The following is a 17,763-nucleotide window of genomic DNA, read 5'->3' on the forward strand; positions in this document are numbered from 1 at the left end:
CCATCCCAGGAGAACACAGTCCTTCTGACTTTCATGTACACTCTGACGGTTATAATAGCAGCTTTACGTGCTTCAAGGGACTGTGGTGCAGAGCACACAGGAACGGGTGGTGCGATCAAGTACTGTCTTAGCAAAGCGCTGTGTGCAAATGAAACACTCAAGACAGCACATGGCAGTGCCATTTCTGGGCCATGGTCCACAAAACCTTAACAACAAGAACTGCAAGGGTGAGGACTGTGTGCAGAGAGGGTGATTCCTCAGAGGGAGGGCCAAGGGAACTCTTCTGACTTACAGAGCTGTGAAGCCCTAAGACCCCCTCCACACACATACACATGACACTAACATTCTCCCTTCCCGCCACCCCCAGATCCCCCAACTGCAAGTTTGAAAAAGAAAAGTAGTGACAAAATTCCTGCATATGTTTCTTTTAATTAAGCACACACACAAAAAGAACCACTGCGAGTTTTGGCTGTTGTACTTTTGTTCCCTGGTCTGTTTGTACTTATTCAGAAATTATATAATTTTTTAAAAAATATATTAAGTAAATATGCACATCAGCCTGTCAAGTTACCTGGGCTCACCTTCACTTGGGAACCACATTGACAGCCCCTTTATTTCTCTTACTTGTTTTTAAGCACAAAATATGTCACACCTGGAAGTAATTAGCATAATTTTTACTAATTTATAGCTAATTACACAATTACTTTTCTATGAAAGGTTCTGGAAAGACACTTGAAGTAAGTTTCATGAAATCTAGTGGCAAGAAATTGCTTGAAAACATTTTGTTAGCTTCAAACATTTAGGAGGAGGGAGGGGGAACGCCCAATAAAGTAACTCTTTCCTATTTCAGAGTGTTCAAATATGACAGGGATATAATTTCTCCAGTAATTTACAAAACAGAATGTCTAGATGTCTCTGCTAAGCCAACCTAGTCAGAGACTGCTCTAGGGAAAGGCTCCAAAAAGGAGCCTTGTCAAGAGCACCCAACACAGCACCTAAAGGCCCTATTTTTTTTAAATGCAATTGGTTTCCCAACAGAACTAAAATTTGGCAATGACTCTGCCTCCAGGAGTAAACCAACCTCTTAACAGAACGTGACCCCTGGCAGGTGTCTTGCTCAGCTCCTGAGAACAGGTGAGCAGGTAAGCTCAGAAGATCTGTCATGGATTCAAACCTTGGAGCCAATAGATTCTCAAAGTGAAGTTCCAAGATGTCAAGCTTGAGTGAATACTTTTTAGAGAGTGCAAACAGAAACAAAAAATATTTTCCAATTCAACTCATTCAACTCACTTTTTTTAATTTATTTCAATTTAAAATAATGTTCATTTTTTCAGATTATTATAGAAATAGGTTTTCATTGTAGAAAATTTGGAAAACTGACCATTGGAAAGAAATACGAAAATTGGTACAAATCATATTACCAAAAGACTAATGTTGAAGTCCTGTCATATTTTAATCCAGTCCTTTTGTCTATGTGTGTAGATATGCCATATTTTGTTTAATCAACTCCTTACATTTGGATAGTCAACTCATTTACTTTTTAAACTTTAATAAATAACAATATGGTGAATATTTCTTATACATAAGTATTTGTGCTCAGCTGTGCTAGTTACACTTTAAAATTATTTCTGTAATTTCTTGTTTTATTTATTCATTCTGTGTTTCTATCATCTATCAATTTTATAGCATTTCTCTATGAAATTATAAATTAGATATTATCTAGATATGCTATTATTTAACAAATATCATATCTGAGATACAGTATATCTTTCCATGACTTGGAAATTAATTTAGATTTGTAAGGCATTTTCATTTACTGAATGAGCTAACAGTTATTAAAGACTTACCATGTGCCGGGCACTGCGCTCCATGCATTACACATGATTAGTTAATTTATCTTGGTATTCAAGAGTGGTTAATAGCATAGACCTGGAGGTGGACAGCATGCGTTCCAGTCATAGCTCTGCTACTCATTGGTTTTAGGGCCTTGTGAAAATTACTTTATTGTTCTGTAGCTCAAGGATCCCCTCTGTAAATCTATATAGAGTGCTTGAAAAGACTAGCTAAAAAAATTCACAAACCTCCCATAAACATACAAGATCAGCACTCTCATTTCCATTTTACGGATAAGAAAAACAAGCCTTAAAGATAAGTTGTTAAAGGTTCCATGGGAATAAATAGGAACAGGCTTTCACCTCAGTGTGATTATAGAGCCCACCTGCTGAAGCTCTGTGCTATCCTGTCTCTCCGTGTCTATGGAAGATTGTTAAACTCGGTTCTTTTCTGCCTGTTTTTTTTTCTTTTTTTATCTTTTCTTTCTTTTTTTTTTTTTCACCATTATTTAGCTAGTTAGTGACAGAGCCAGGACCCAGACCCACTTCTTATTATTGAGTCTTTTTGCCAATGCACTGTGATATTGCCTTCTATCATCCTGACAGACCTTCTGTTATGGCTCGTATTGGATTTTTCCTGTTTTGTTGCTGAAGTTATCTTTCATTAGTTATCTTGCTTTTCCTCACTCATCTCTTTAGATTCATCACTGCCTGAACACTTATTTCATTCTTTTCTGCTCTCTTTTACAAAAAATATAGGTGGCTTATAGAAATATCTACGCGACAAGATAAAATAAAATGAAACAAATCAGAGCAAACAAAAAGATAGAAACCTAGTTAAATAATCAGGATAATTCAACTATTATTGGCACTGAAACCAGAGACATATTTCTCCTACGGCCTTTTGTGGCCAAAGGTAGTAAGTGTCCTTAGAGAACAAGTTCAGTTCAAGGGACTTTATGTTAGCTGGTCACTTCAGAAAAAGCAGATCTACAGTGATGCTGATAACATGCATCTAGGTATGAAGGTCTTTGAAGCAGCACTGCTCCCTTTGGAGACACTTCCTTGGTAATATGCAAGACAGTCATACACAATCAAGTTTTCCTGCTCAATATGCCAGTGGAGCCTTCTATATGAAGGCCTGATAAGTAGACCATGTCATTTGGGCCACATTGCATGTAAATTGCTTTTCTCGATGTAACTCAGTCACTTCCAACTGGCAGTGATTAGGTGCAGGTCCAGCACTTCATCAGGTGCCTTCTGGCTCACCATAGTAAGGACTCTTCTGCATGCCATGCTGAAGGATGCCCATTTTTCTAGTTTTTTGGTGGGAAGATAGGGTGGCAGTGGCACTGTGATGCTTCCTCTGAGCACATGTTCTTGCCTACCATGCAGAAAAAAATGCCCTGGAGAAGCTGAGCTGCACACAGCTCCCACCTAAGCAGTCAGGGCCATAGGCAGGAGCTGTTTTCTCCCCAGGACAGGGCCCCAAGCCACTGCGGTGGCCCCTCAAGTGGGTCCTGAAGGAACCAGAACTGCTCTCTTTCTCATTATGGATGCCATCTCAACTCACATCTTTTAAGCCCCCACTCAGTGCCTGGTACTTAATGAGAATATTTACAAAGGAAACCATTCTTGCTTTCCCTCGTGTGCTAGTCCATTTTGCATTACTATAAAGAAATACCTGAGACTGGGTAATTTATAAAGAAAAGAGGTTTATTTAGCTCATGGTTCTACAGACTGTACAAGAAGCATGGTGCAGGCCGGGTGCAGTAGCTTATGCCTGTAATCCCAGCACTTTGGGAGGCTAAGGTGGGTGGATCATTTGAGGTCAGGAGTTTGAGACCAGCCTGGCCAACATCTCTACTAAAAATTCAAAAATTAGCCAGGCATGGTAGCAGATGCCTATAATCCCAGCTAATTGGAAGGCTGAGGCATGAGAATCGCTTGAACCTTGGAGGTAGCAGTTGCAGTGAGCTGCGATTGTGTCATTGCACTCCAGCCTGGACGACAGAGTGAGACTCCATCTCAAAAAAAGAGAAGAAGGAGAAGCATGGTGCCAGCATCTGCTCCTGGTGAGGGCCTCAGGAAGCTTCCAATCATGGAGGAAGGGAAAGGGAGAGTCACAGTGTCATATGGGGAGAGAGGGAGTGTATTAGTCCATGTTCACACTGTTATAAAGACATTACCAAAGACTGGGTAATTTATAAAGGAAAGAGGTTTAATTGGCTCACAGTTCTGCATGGCTTCAGAGGCCTCAGGGAACTTACAGTCATGGTAGAAGGGGAAGCAGGCACATCTTACATGGTGGCAGGTGAGAGAGAGCATGTAAAGCAAGGATAGTCCCTTGTAAAACCATCGGGTCAAATGAGAACTCACTCACAACCATGAGAACAGCATGGGGAAAACCATCCTGATGGTCTGATCACCTCCCAGTTGTAACTGGGGATTACAATTCAAGATGAGATTTGGGTAGGGACACAGAGCCAAACCATATCAGGGAGCAAGAGAGACGCCAGGCTCTTCTAAACTCAAGCTCCTTTGTTAATTCATTACCAAGGGAAGGGCACCAAGTCATTCACAAAGTATCTGCTTCCATGACCCAAACACCTCCCACTAGGCCCCACCTCCAATACTGGGTCTTACGTTTCAGCACGAAATTTGGAGGGACAAACATCCAAACCATATCACCCAGTCCTACTGAGAAGGCAGAAAGGATGCCAAACAACCAGCGACTCTTTACTGAACCCTGATTTAGAAAGAGGGGAACGCAGGACAAAAGGGCCAGACGTAGCCCCTGCCTTAAAGAAACTGACAAACTGGAGACCCGAGCCACACCCAGGAAGCATGTGGTCTAGCACAGCCTCAGTCCGCATCCAAGCGTTGTCCACGGGCAGCCTGGGCTCCACGTGCTGCTGACATGGAAAGACGGCACTTGGGAAGCAACAGCCCAGGAAGAGGTGATGGAGCCCCAGCTCTGTATGATGGGCTGGGGGTGGGAACGTTCGGTCAGGACCACACAAGGACCCTGCGGAGGCAGGAAAGGTGACGATGGGTAAAGCGTCTCAAATTCCCTGGCAGGAAAAGGAGGTTAGGGAGCCAGGAGCATCCTGAAAGCCATTAGACCCCTAGAAAAGCCCCCTAGAATCCTGAGTTCTAGCCCACATCTGTCCCAGGGCTGGATATTTGGTAATCGTCATAGAAGAAAATGAATCCATGCCTACAGGACCTATAGGAGAAGTTGTCTGAGGTCCGCAGAATTGGTGAAGGGGGAGAAAGCACGTGGTACTTGCCTGCATTCACAACAGGGGCGGTAGCACACCAACAGGGCGAAAGCTGGTTCTTGGGGGATTTTTTAAAATCTTAGCTATTGCAATGATTTGTGAGCCTTGAAGGGACCATGGAACATAGCAGATACATGGGATAGATGTGTTACTAAGATTTCATGTGGGGTGCGATCAGGGAATTGTCTAAATAGTCATCCGCAGAGCCAGCTGCTGTGGCTCCCGCCTATAATCCCAGTGCTTTGGGAGGGCAAGGCAGAAGGATCGCTTGAAGCCAGGAGTTTGAGACAAGCCTGGGCAACATGGTGAGACCTCATCTTTACAAAAAAAAATATATATATATATATACACACACACACAAAAAAAATTAGGTGGGTGTGGTGTTGCATGCATGTGGTCCCAGCTACTTGTGGGGCTAAGGCAGGAGGATTGCTTGAGCCCAGGAGTTAGAGACTGCACTGAGTTATGACTGCATCACTGCACTGAAGCCTGGGCAACACAGTGAGACCCTGTCTCTAAGAAAAGAAAAAAAAATTCAACTGTAGCAGTTGGGAGGAGGACAGTCAACAATGAAAAGACAAACAGGTTTCTAGGAAACTTCTCCACCAAGAAGGCGGGGGTTCACCTTTCAAGTAATCTTGCTGTCATCTCCCCATCCTTCACATTCCTTCCTCTCAGTACCTCCCCTTGCCTATCCTGTTGCAGGTGTCCTCGTACGAAAATGTATCAGTTTGCAAGTCGGCCTTGCCTCCTGGATTGTGAGTTGCCTGAGGACCGAGGCCGCAGGATACACCTTCGCTCTCCTGCCTCCTGGCACCCATCACACGGAGCAGGCCCCCAGTAAACGTGAGCAAAATGAAGCTGAATTGTTCTGCAACCACATGTCTTTCTTTGAAGACCCCTGTGTAAGTCGGTGGCAGCAAGATATCTGGAAGATTTCCAGTTTCTGCCAGGCCCACCTCAAGGCTACTGAGACATTTTGGCAAAGGCACGTCCTCTGCCGCCCACAGGAGAGTAATGTTAATAGCTTGCACTTGGCATATTTCTTTTCACTTTTTCAAATTACTTTCACAGCTGCTGTCATTTGACCCTTGCAAAAACCCTATGAGGCAAGTAGAGGAAGTCATTAACGGCCACTCTTTTCGCAGGTTTCCTCATTCCGTCAACAGGTAGCCTTGAGCGAGCACCTGTGGCCTCGGCATTGAGCTGTTCCAACACTGGAACACAGAGGGGAACAGGATGTGAAAGGCCCTTCCCTCACCTTGAGTACAATCTCCAGAGACAAAACACACAAACAGCAAGATAGTTATGATCCTAATAAATGTTGGGGGGGGGAAAGGCGGGGTAGTTGTGGCTCACGCCTGTAATCCTAGCACTTTGGGAGGCTGAGTGCTATTTCCTAGCACTCCTTGAGCCTGGGAGTTCGAGGCTTCAGTGAGCTATGATTGCACCACTAAACTCCAGCCTGGGTGACAAAGTGAGACCGCATCTCAAAAAGAAAAGAAAAAAGATGCAGAATAATGAGAGAGCAGTGTCATAGACTGTGTGGTCCAGAAACCTCTCCAAAGGCACGAAGTGGATGTGCCGAACGAACATATGCAGATCATGTGAAAAGCTACAGATAGCAACCAGGGTACCCAAAGCCAGGCTCACACCTCCAGTCCCAGCACTTTGGGAGCCGAGGCAGGAGGATCTCTTGAGGCCAGGAGTTCGAGACCAACCTGGGCAACAAAATGAGACCCTATCTCTACACAATTTTTTTAAAAAAAATCAGCCAGGCATATTGCTGCACACCTGTAGTCCTAGCTTTGCAAGAGGCTGAGGCAGGAGGATCACTTGAGCCCAGAAGTTTGAGGCCGCAGCGAGTGAGTTACGATCATGTCGCTGCACTGCAGCCTGAGCGACACAGCGAGACCCTGTTTCTAAAATAAATAAAAGAGAAACCAAGACCCAAGGGGGCTAAATGACTCACCTAGTATCCCACTCCAAGCCTCTCATTTTCTAAGTAGAGACCTGGATTACAAGGGAGGGTATGGGAAATGTACACACACACACACACACACACACACACAGACATACACAGACACACTTGCACACAGACACACACAGAGACACAGATACACAGACACACATGCACACAGAGACAGACACACAAACACACAGACACACACAGACACACAGAGAGCCACACAGACATACACGCATAGAGACACACACAGACACACACACACCCCCCACATCTGTCAACTCTAAAGGAAGCACCAGACAAACAGAGAGGCAGGCAGAACTCATCATAGCAGAGGTGCCTTAAGGAGGCACCTTAAGGCTGGAGAAGGCTGGGCCAGCCCCGGTACCTGCTCTCCTGCAGCCCCGCCAGGTGCCTGCGACAGAGCCAGGAAACCGCCTCTCTGAGGAGCACCAGGCCTCTTCCCAGGCTGACATGACCAACTCGTCTGCCCCTGTGAGCAATGTTTATTATTCAACAGGGCATGATGAGACGGTTTTGAGATTTCAGAGTCGGCTGGCGGTTTCATTACAAGCAATCAGGGAAGCTTTGGACAATTAGTGGGGAGGTTTTGACAGAGAGAACGTGCACTAGCCTGGTAGCTCTCACCAGCGCCCAAGTCAAAGTGTTTTTCTTTCCTTTTTTTTTCCAGCCACAGAAATCTGCATATTCATTCTTCTAAACATGCACTTCGCTGGTGACTTGGTGGCCAGCCATTCTCTCCTTCCACTCAACAGATGGTTAACTGATGCTCTAAGTCTCTCTGCCTTAGACATTCTCCTTGATCCTCTACTAGAACACTTCTCCCAACAGCCCACTTGCTGCCCCCATGCCACACAGGCCATCACTGCATAGCCAGCCATCACCCCACACTGTGAACTTGACACTGGCTATGAAAGACATTTAAGAGGCGGCCCTGGGAAGTCTCTGCGTCTCCTAGCCCACACAGTGAGTAAGGGGCTGAATTTTGGGTTTATGGAAGACCTACTACATGCCTTAGAGCATTCTGGGCACTTAAACACATTCTGTATTTCCCACTACAGACCTATAAGCAAACTATGATATTATAAATCCCCATTTTACAAGACACAGAGACTGACAGTGTCTGCATCTAGGAAGTTCCTGCAACCACAAAGTTGCAGAGCTAAGATTCCAAACCCTCATCCATCTGACTTGATATCTGGCATCTCCATGTGACAGGGTGGTGCCTCTGCTCTTCTCAGCCTCCAAGCTTCAGGATGGCAGCTGCGGAAATAAATGCTTCCAGAAGAAATGAATCTCGGCCACTCGAGCAAATGCACAAGGGCAAGGTGAAGGTCTCCTAGAGCTGCAGCAGGGGTCTGGGACCTGGAGGCAGGCAGGAGTGTCTCATCTTGCACAGGAAGGGCTATTTATGTCCAGGGCTTCTGTGCTGGACAGCTGGTGACCATGGCTGAGGCTAAAGCTGTATGCAAGCCGCTGCCAGCCATGATTCACTAAGGAAGCACTCCCTTCTTGATTCCAGAGCAGGGACCCTGAGCCCAAAGCATCACAGCTGGTGGGATGACTCACCCCAGAAAACCACCTGGTTTGAGGGCCCCTCCTTATTATGCTGAGAAAGGCCCTATTCACTCCGGGAAGGAGACTCGGTGCCCTCCATGACCTTCACTTCACCAGGATGTGTTTTCCCATAGGTAAGAAAGTTGGGTTCGAGAACCACCTGATTTTTCCATGTGCTGTTGTATGTACAGAAGAAGGTACAATGGATTTTAAATCATGAAACCAGGGTCCCAGTCCCAACCTTGCACCTAACTGACAGTGACACCTTAGGCAAGTCACTTCTCTCTGGCTCTCATTTCTCCAAGTGGCAAATGGGGGAAGTGAGGCGAAGAGAGTGGCAAGCTTCCAGCTCTGGAATTCTATCACTGCAAGCTGCTCCTGAACGGTGTTTCCCTCCAATACAAGCACCGCAGTAGGTTATCAGAGGGCTGGGAGGTGACAGAGAGAGAAACACGGGAGACAGAGAAACAAGGGCACAGCCGGATGGACAGAGACAGATCGAAGTAGGGGAGGCTACCTCGCCAGGGAAAGGGAGAACAGCCTGGTGGCATGGAGAGAAAATTGGAGCCCCTGATGTAAGCAGACTGTTGCCAGAATTGCTGGAAACAAACACTGACAGATTGCTAACACATTACAGTGAAAGTTACCAACATGATGGGACTTTTGCACCATAACTGGCACCTCTTGTTATCCCATTAACAAAACTGATGAGACCAAATTGCTAATAGGAGAAAACGTTCATGTTGGATTATATCACTCCTGTCCTGCATAAAGAACACGACCAAAGCACAGACCAGAGGCACACAGAAACCTCCCAAGAGTCAATTTATTTTTGGCACAATTGGGGAAAGCCCTGGAATGCCCCAGCCTCTTCCATGACATCCAGAAACAACCGCACCCACCACCGGCACCAAACAAGGTGTCTGTTCACATTGCTGAGCTGGGCAGGATCGCCTGTCAGTCATTACATAAAACAGGAGCCAGTGACCTTTGCAAAGTACACAAGGTACGCTGGCAGAGCCAGTGGCAGGGAGGGAGGAACAAGTGGACAGTGGTGTGTCTGAACTGTAGAGTGTTAGATTCCAGGTCATTCCCATCGTTTGCTCCTAGAACAAACGAACACATCAGAACTCACCACTATTTACATTTTTACCACCCCCATCTGGGCACTTCCCACTACAGCCAGGCCAGAGAGAGCCCTGACTCACAATTCCATCAGTCGCAGAGTTCAAGCTGTCATCTAAGCCCGGGGAGGTGTAAGGAACAGGCCACATCTGGTTCTTGGAAGTATGTGCGCAGGCATTTAAAGAGGATCTTTCCTCTTTGGGCCATGGGTGGATTTCCTGCTTAAGCAACCTTTATCCAGGGAGGGCAAGATTAGGAATGTATTTGATGCTCACTTCTCTCTCAGAAAAACCCTCCAATTGCCCAAACCTCTCGATGTTTTACAGCGGTGTTTCTTTTCCCCCAGGATAATCACTGAGTACCCCAAACCCCTGCCACCACCCCTAGACAATGGGACGGGCTGTGAGCTGTACGCCCTGGTAGTCATTCAGAGATGTAATTGACCAAAGATTATTCTGAGTAATTGAATGGCAAGGGCTTTTATATACCAAACAGGGACTTGTCTTTGTCAAAAAAAGTCTTTACAAAGTACCCAAGTACTGAGTGTCAGACAGGACAAGTTTTTTAATCATGTTAAAATGATTTATTTAAACGTCAAGCCATGTCACCTCACTTCCTTTCATTTTTCAAACTGTTTGTGTTTTTTCTGGATGATAAATTTATCTTCAGACAGCCTCAATATGACTAATTAACTTTGAAATATAAGAACCAGATGTGTGAGTTGGAGAGTTTTCTGAACTCATGCCAGACGGGCTGATGGGTTTTTTCTTCTCCTCCTTCTTCTTCCCTGCCTTTCACCCCCCACTCCCCCCACCCCGCTTTCCCTCTCCCTGCTGGCCGCCCTGAAATTACTAAGTAGAGACACATTCAGGAAACAGAATCACAGGACTCCAGCTAGCCATGAGCACCCACCGTTTCTGCTCTGATTTTAGCCCTTCAGGGCCTCATTCTCTCCCTTGGAAAGTAACCCCAGAGTGTGGTGCATATGGAGAGGCAACGCTATCTTAAGAGGAGAGACAGGCAAAAGGTCCCTTGCCCTTCCCCCACATTAAAGTCAGTCACCCCACACCATGGCACAGAGCAACTTCTCTTCAAGAAAGTCCTCCCCTGGGAAGTGCTCCCCAGATCCGCCGGCTCCCTGCTGCCTTTTGAAGAGCTCCACGCCTGCTGCCCAGCTCGTGGGGACAGGAGAGGCAGGACTGAGCCCACGGCTGGGCTCTGCAGCGCCTAGGCAGTGTTTTTCAGCAGGGGCCAATTTGGGGGCTAGAAGCTGCAGATGTGCGTCTGCATCTGCACACATGTACATACGTGTGTGTGCCTGTGTGTGTGTCTGTATGTGTTTGTGTGTGTATACATGTCTGTATGTGCATGTGTGTCTGTGTCTGTGTGTGTGTGTCTTTGTGCCTGTGTGCATCTGTGTAGCTGTCTATATGTGTGTGTGTATCTGTGTGTCTGTTTGTGTCTGTGTGTGCACAATCTCTGTGTGTCTGTGCGTGCACACATGTGTGTGTCTGTGTGTTTATGTCTGTGTGTCTGTGTGTCTGTGTGCATGTGTGTTTGTGTCTGTGTGTGCATGTGTGTATGTCTGTGTGTGTTTATGTCTGCATGTGTCTGTCTATGCATGTGTGTCTGTGTGTTTGTGTGTGTGTGTCTGTGTGTTTATGTCTGCGTGTGTCTGTGTGTTCGTGTCTGTGTCTGTGAGTGCATGTGTGTGTCTTTGTGTCTGTTTATATCTGTGTATATGTGTTTCTGTTGTGTGTGTTGATGTCTATGTGCATAGGTGTGTGTGTTTGTGTGTCTTTGTATGCATCTATATGTGTGTGTCTGTGTGTGTGTGTGTGTGTGTGTGTGTGTGTTTTGTTCTCAGGGACAGGATGGCAACTGAAAATAATCCAGTGATGGCAAAAAAGAGTATTCATTTTTCCCGGACTCACAGAACAAAATAAAAGGCACCGAGTGAAAGGCCTGAGCCCAGCACCTCAGTTTCCCCACAGGCTAATACAGCCTGTCCCACTGGATCTCTCTGCCAGAAGTAGGCTGGGATCATGTGAGATCACCAGTCTGGAAGCTCTTGGAGCCCTTTGAAAGGCAAGATCTCCATCCTGAGGGTTATTAGGATAATTGCTGCTGTGATTAGACCGTTGTGACCATTCTCCTTAGCATGCCTCTTAATGTCTGGGATGCTCCACCTGGGATCATCTCACGCACTTTCAAAGTCAGTAGACTTGCTCCCCACTCTAGGCCTCAAACAGGAGCATAAACAGCAGACTCAATTCCTCTCCTCTTGGGAAGAATGCCAACAGAGCGCCCTCCTTGGCCCAGGGAGAATAAAATCCCCCGCTTCACGCCTAAGACTCCAGGCTGCTGGCGGAAAATGACTCAGCCACCCACAAACCCCAAGTACTTGTGTTCTTGGGGGGACAGGAGAAGGGGTCTATGTGGAAGTCCCTTCCCTTCACTGCAGAGCCCTCAGGGTCCTTCCACCACCCCTGCCCTCTGCAGTCCCTCCTGTCTCTATGGAGAGCCTGGCTCTGGGGACAGGGGGAGGAGGTGCCGGCAGGCAGGGCTCTTGGAACAGCAGGAGGTGAGCCAGGTTCCCTGGGGCCTCCTGCCCCGCCTGCCTCGTCACAGCCCTGGTTCCTTCCTACAAAATACTTCTCTTGCTTTCAGCAGGGTGTCACCTAATCCCCGGGAAGGAAGGAGTATCACCCTTCCAAGAGGTATTAGCATTTGAGCAGGACTTTCTGGAAACCTAGGAAGAAAAGGGACTGGAATAAAGGAGGAAGGGGGTGGGATTGGAGACAGCGAGCTCCTCACTTCTCAGATCAAATCCTGCCTCATCCAGATGCTGAGACCCCACATTGCACAGGCAGATGGACCAGCATGGGTGGACGTGGGCACTGAGGTCAGCAGTGGCTCCCAATGCGTCTTGAGAAAGAGGCAGGGAGGACTGAACTACAGGTCAGGGGCCCTTAGCATTCACATCGGGGCACACCACCGTCGTCCAGCGTCCACATCCTCCACACTGGACACAAACAGTGTTATGTCCCCAGAATTTCTTGGGGAGTGGGAGAGTGAGGTTGTAGGAATATCGAGCCTCACAGCTTTACTTGGCGTCTTCCAGCATCCCTGGGTAGCCACACAGATAGATGAGCAGAGACCACTGCAATAAGCTAGTGCAAGCTTCCCCAGCCATCACTGCATCTCCAGTTCTGCAGTACGGTCCCCACGTCCCAAGAGGGTATCTTCTCAGTACCAAATACCCATGCCACCGGGATGCTTGCAGTCTGCCACCTGCAGAAATCTGTATCTGGGGCCCTGGTTGGGGTCTTTCTCCTGCACTCCCCACCCCAGGGGAGAAATTCAGATAATTTTCTGACTATTAGTAACATTTCCTGCTGTGTCAAACTAAGATAATTATGGAGCTTACCAAATCGTAGGCTCACTGATGGCTGGGGAATGGGGAAGCCGGAAAAGTTCGGGAAGCCCACAGGCCAGGAAAGCGAGCCCGGGAAGCCCACAGGCCAGGAAAGCAACCCCGGGAAGCCCACAGGCCAGGAAAGCGAGCCCCAGGTGTACTGGGACTGTCTTAGGACTGTGGCTTCTATGGCCTGCACCTGAGAGCACTTCTCCCTCCCTCCCCACCTCCTGGCTGCTTTTTCTCTCCAAGGGAACAAAGAGTTTGCATCTGTGGGCTGAAAGGTGCCCCCTCCTTCTGGCCAAGGGAGCCCAGGAGTACCCATCCACCCCTATAGACCCACCCAGTGTTTTTTGAAACCAAAAGATCTGGATTTGCTCTCCCTGCCTGCATAACCACACGAGCCCCCCTTGCCTTCTGCCACTAAATGAGCATTACAAGGAGAGAAACTAGACGCTGCAATCGACAGAAGCCATCATTTGGGAGCTGTCAGACTTGATGTCTCAGAGACCCGGGATCCAAAGGCCTGTCCTCCCGTACAGCTTGAGATATTTAATAAAGTAAAGCCTCGAGGATCAAGGGGCTGCAATCCTTCCCACTCCTTCCCGCAGCTCGTGCTGGAGTTCTTTAAAGCCTGCCTTACGTCTGTCTTTCTCTCCAGAAAGCCTTTCATGCCGCCTTGCCAGACTGACATTTTGACAAGTTGCCACGAGTGACATCTGATTTGTACAAATTTCAAGACTAATAAATCTACCTGTCAAAGCGGAAACTTTAAAAGGAGCTAAGCCCAGCGGGTATAGTTTAACAGAACTCAAGTTGATGAAACTGTAGGATGGAGAAATTATATCTGTCACAATCCACCCACATTAGTTCTGCAGAAATGTTGGCAACTGAAACAAACGTCTTTCACGGGCGTTACCAAAAAAAATTAAAAATTAAAAAAAATTTTAATCAAAAAAGGAGATTGTTAATACCCTGAGTAACAAGTAACAGTTCTATTTTGTAAACTAACAAATTTTATTTATTTAATTTTTAATTTTGTTGCAGATGTTAGACGTGTTTCTCCTCCTACCTCTTAAGTTGTGTTGCTGGAATCTGGACTTTCCATTCAAGCTGGGGCCCATCAATCACTCGGCGGCTGCTGCTTGGAGAAGCAGAGGCGGTGCAGGCTGCAGGGTGAGGCAGGACTCATAGCCCACAGCCCTGCGTCCTCGGCGGTGGGGGGGTGGCCTGCAGGGTCCCCCACTGCCCCCGTCCGTCTGCAGGCCCACAGCGCTGAATCATGTCCCCTTCACCCTCTGGCCTTGACCTGGACCCCAAAGTCTGGCTCCCACTCTGCGCAGCGCTGTGGGATTTTTAAGATTGTGGATGTTTATGGGGAAGGGCAGTGGGGGATGACGAAGATGAAAGGAACTCATAGGCCTGGCTAACTTGATTTTATTTTTATCTTCCCTTCCTCTCTCTGACAAGTCCACTTTTTTCCTGAATCATCATATCAGAAATGTTGGAGAAGCCAGAATTCACAGATCAGAGGAAGCAACTAGGGGGACGGGGCTTCTGGGGGTTCCCCTCTACCTAGGAAATCAAAGGACAGGAGAGTCCAAGACAGAACCCCTTGTGTTTTGTGTCCTTCCCACACACCACCTCTCCCTGCAGTCAGAGAGGAGGGTACGCTGCTCTCAGTTCCTGGAAGTGGCCTCAGTTACCCTTCGGGGTGAGCTGTTTTCTCTTTAATGGCAGCCTCAACAAGCCATAACCTCCAAATAATCACTGTTATTACTACTGCCCTCCTCCTGGGAGTTCAAAATGGGATCTCATTTGCCCTCTCACTCACACAGTTAAGAAGCAAGCAGGCAGAGACAGAAAAGAGCTTTTTTCTCAAGTTCACCTAGAGGCAGTGGCCTCGGGGTCACCCTGCAAGCTGACGATGGACCCCATCACTTCGGGGTGGGGAGGAGGCCCTCACTCACAGACCACAGGCTCTTTCCCCCCATGCTCCCCATTGGGGCGGCTTCCTCCCTGGAATCCTATAGCTTCTGGTTAATTTTTATTTGGCAAGGACAATATCAGACGCTAACACTTTCTTTTCTATCTCTTGGCCTGCTCGATATGTGAGCATGGTGATAATCAGGATAATGCCTTTAGGTGTGAGCTTTTTTCTATTTCCTGATAACAATGAGGCTGGATCAGAGCAAAAGGGGGTCTTTCACGACCAATGGGGAAGAGCCCAGAGACCCAGAGCAACTGTCTTTTAGGTCAGGATGCATGGTGCTAATCTTTCTGCAGTGAACTGGGGTTACCACTAGTTCTGCCCAATTCAGTATTTCTCCCTGTCAATTAGCTATTTATTAAGCAGCTTTCATGTCTAAGACACCCTGCTCAGCACCGTGTGAATTACAGAGAAGTACAAAACACAATCCTCGTCTTAAAAGAGCGTGCAGTCCATACGTAGTGTTGAAATGGTGATGCAAACAAAATAACAGAACAAAATAGATCCTGACCAGGAACAAAGTGAGTGCAAGTACAAGAAGAAAGCACGGTGAGTGAAGAAGGTGTGAAACCCAGCCCTGCCACCGACTGTGGGGTCTCAGCAAGAATGTTCTCCCTAGAAACTGAGATGGTTGGCCAGATGATCAGAAGGCCCCTGCATTTCCTGTGGGTATTTTAGAAGAAGAGGAGCTGGGAGATCATGAACTTAAAAACCCATTATAAACTGTAAACAGTTCCGCGATTGCTAGAGCTGGTATTGTCGCTGTGGGCTGTCTTCACTGGCGGATCAGGTTATGATTCAGCACTGAATAGAGCAGATGAAGGAGCAAAGGAATATATAGATAAAGAAGCAAGCTGGGCCTCTGAAGAGGGATGGAATTCAGTTGCGCTTTGCTCACATTCTGCCTTTGGCACTCACAGCTTCAGCTCCATCTCCCAACCTCTCACCACCCCATGGTAAGCTCTAGGGCCTGCTCTGTGCCAGCAGACAGCAGGCTGGGAAGGTGAGAGCGCCAGGAGGCAACTCAAAGGAAAACACCAATATTGCTTTCCCAGGCCAGGCTGAAACAAAACCACAAATAAGGACAGCATATCTTGGGAGTGAGAGACCCTAGATCAGCCAGATAGAAACCCTGTGGTGGGACCCAAAGTCACTGAGCCATGGAACCGGGGAATGGCCAGGTTCACCAAGCTTATAACCCACAGGATTTGGAGAGGCATACAGGTCTGTTGACCTGTACAGATCGGTCCCAGGGGAGGGAATAGCTCTACTGAAATTTGTTAGGTGGACCATGTATTAGACACACCAAGGACACCTCATGTTCCTGCAACATAAGGATGCATCCATTATCTAACATGAATTATCAGGAGAGCCCCCAACTTATTTGATTTCTGTATTTCGATCAAGTCAGAGAAAACCCTTAGAGATAGTTATTAAGAAACCAAAGCAGACCCATGCCTATAATTCCAGCACTTTGGGAGGCTGAAACAGGAGGATGACTTGAGGACAGGAGTTTGATACCAGCCTGAGCAACATGGAGAAATCCTGTCTTTTTTTTTTTTTTTTTTTTTTTTGAGATGGAGTCTCGCTCTGTCACCCAGGCTGGAGTGCAGTGGTGTGATCTCGGCTCACTGCAAGCTCCGCCTCCCGGGTTCCCGCCATTCTCCTGCTTCAGCCTCCCGAGTAGCTGGGACTACAGGCGCCGCCACGACGCCTGGCTAGTTTTTTGTATTTTTAGTAGAGACGGGGTTTCACCGTGTTAGCCAGGATGGTCTCGATCTCCTGACCTCGTGATCCACCCGTCTCGGCCTCCCAAAGTGCTGGGATTACAGGCTTGAGCCACCGCGCCCAGCCAAGAAACCCTGCCTTTACACAAACATTTAAAAATTAGCTGGGCATGGTGGCATGTGCCTGAAATCACAGCTACTCAGGAGGCTGAGGCAGGAGGATGGCTTAAGCCCAGGAGTTGGAGGCTACAGTGAGCTAAGATTGCACCACTGCACTCTATCCTGGGTGACAGAGCGAGGCACTGTCTCTGGGGGGGAAAAAATGAACTTAAAGAAAAAGAAACCGGCCGGGTACAGGGGCTCACACCTGTAATCCCAACACTTTGGGAGGCCAAGGTGGGCGGATGATGAGGTCAAGAGATTGAGACCATTCTGACTAACACAGTGAAACCCTGTCTCTAATAAAAATACAAAAAATCAGCCGGGCATGGTGGCGGGCTCCTGTCGTTCCAGCTACTTGGGAGGCTGAGGCAGGAGAATCATTTGAACCTGGGAGGTGGAGGCTGTAGTAAGCTGAAATCGCGCCCCTGCACTCCAGCCTGGGTGACAGAGTGAGACTCTGTCTCAAAAAAAATAAAAGGAGAAAGAAACCAAAGCAGAGTGAGGTTTGGTGCCTTATGTACAATTACACAGCCAGCCAGCAGATTTAGAAACTGCTGGGTCGAGTTTTCCTCTGAGACAGTTGCTTTTTTTTTTCTTCCCCTTAACAAGATGGTCCCTCTAGGGAAAGGCTCAGTTATGCCAAATGTGACTAATAAAAAAAAAAAATTGTGTAAAGGTTTT

At 47.3% G+C, this 17,763-nt stretch overlaps 1 long non-coding RNA gene across 1 annotated transcript in view; it reads right to left on the bottom strand.

Moving 5' to 3' along the window:
- The window catches only part of LOC117092256, a 50,417-nt gene extending 35,881 nt beyond the window's left edge, over nt 1-14,536 (bottom strand). Inside the window, exon 1 of the long non-coding RNA XR_004440703.1 lies at nt 14,276-14,536. This is a non-coding gene — a long non-coding RNA (uncharacterized LOC117092256). The remainder of the gene's footprint in view (nt 1-14,275) is intronic.
- Nucleotides 14,537-17,763: the final 3,227 nt, after the last annotated feature.

The sequence above is a fragment of the Trachypithecus francoisi genome, unplaced genomic scaffold, assembly GCF_009764315.1.
Source record: "Trachypithecus francoisi isolate TF-2019V2 unplaced genomic scaffold, Tfra_2.0 Contig01440, whole genome shotgun sequence".
Lineage (NCBI taxonomy): Eukaryota > Metazoa > Chordata > Mammalia > Primates > Cercopithecidae > Trachypithecus > Trachypithecus francoisi.